Source organism: Nannospalax galili, unplaced genomic scaffold (assembly GCF_000622305.1).
Source record: "Nannospalax galili isolate Female #2095 unplaced genomic scaffold, S.galili_v1.0 scaffold43, whole genome shotgun sequence".
Classification (NCBI taxonomy): domain Eukaryota; kingdom Metazoa; phylum Chordata; class Mammalia; order Rodentia; family Spalacidae; genus Nannospalax; species Nannospalax galili.
This window is the reverse complement of record NW_008353342.1, coordinates 1,691,200-1,692,817: the sequence shown is the minus strand read 5'-3', so window position 1 is coordinate 1,692,817 and position 1,618 is coordinate 1,691,200.

The following is a 1,618-nucleotide window of genomic DNA, read 5'->3' as shown; positions in this document are numbered from 1 at the left end:
CTGGAGAGATGGCTCAGCGGTTAAGAGCACTGACTGCTCATGCAGAGGACCCGGGTTCGATTCCCAGCACCCACATGGCAGCTACGAATCATCCTTAACACCAGTTCCAGGGGAATCCGAAGCCCCCCTCTGACCTCTGAGGCATTGCATGACGTGGGTGCAGTCACATACATGCAGGCAATATACTCATGCACATAAAAAATAACAATAAATAAAATATTAAAAATAAAAAAATAAAAAAATTTTAAATGATTTTTATCTCAGTAAAAATGAGTTCAGATCTGAAATTGCTCTTGTTGGACTGAGGTCAAAAGGTAGGAGATTAGTTCAGATGAACGCAATAGTGTGCACATAGGGCTTTGTTCGGTTGCTGTTTAGTTGTTTGTTTGGTTTTGGTTTTTCATTTTTCTTCCAGTATGGAAAGATAAAGGGGTGACTGCAGAAGCCTGGCTTAGAGACTGGGAGGTAATATGATAAGATCAGGAAAGAAAGGACCAGACTGAAACTTAGTTTACATTCCAACAAGCCAAGTCTTATAGGATAGAAGTGCTAGGGGAGTTCTACAAAACAGTGAGGAATTACTGAGCTAAGTTTGTTTGTTTGTTTGTTTTTGTTTGTTTGTTCTTTTTGACACAGGGTCTCCCTGGAGCCTCAGCTGGCCTGGATCTCACAGAGATCACCTACCTCCCAAGTGTTGGGACTAAAGGTGTGTGCCACCATACCTGACTTTTTTTAAATAAACAAATAAAATTAGTAAATTTGGGGTATGATCAAATCTTCCCTAAAGATCATTATGAATTTAGAAATGGGCATTATTCAATCAAAACAGTATCAACTATATTTGTCTTCCTTGGTCTCTACGTAGCCTTTGTTCTGTTAGATAATTTAACATGACCTCACACACCAATCAGGCTAAAAATTATCCAGGGTCTTGCTAGTTTGGGCTACCTGATGTCAAACACGAAATTTTAAAAAATATTTTTTATCTATTATTTTTATTTGATGTGTGTATCACCTGCATGTGTGTAGGTGCACCCATGTCATGCAATGCCCAAAGAGGTCAGAAGAGGGCATCAGATCCCCTGGAACTGGAGTCATAGATGGTTGTTAGCCGCCATGTGGGTGCTGGGATTTGAACCTGAGTCCTCTGCAAGAGCAGCTAGTGCTCTTTACTGCTGAGCCATCTCTCCAGACCCCAAATACTGAATTTAAATTTTTGTTTGTTTAGCTATAAAGGAAAAGCTGAATTAATAATTTTCAGCTGATGAATCACCTTGAATCATTTCCTAAGCAATGGAGCACCAACATGAACCCCTTTTTCCATCTTCTTAGGGGTTAACACTTCATTTTTTTGTTAAAAAAAAATGTTTATTTATAAGCCATTGAAATCTGAGAGCTTTAATATTTTCATGAGACAGCCAAACATTTTAGATCCTTGCTTGGCACCAGCTGAAACATTACATCTTTTCCTTTTTCTGCTTCTGCCCACTTTTTTTTGATGGCCCAATAATGACTTCTATAAACACTGGATCTTGCAAACTGAAATCCCACTGCAGCAAAAGAATGAAACCTTTTGCAGAAGGTTTCATATTCTTCTTGTGCTGTTTGCTGTATATAT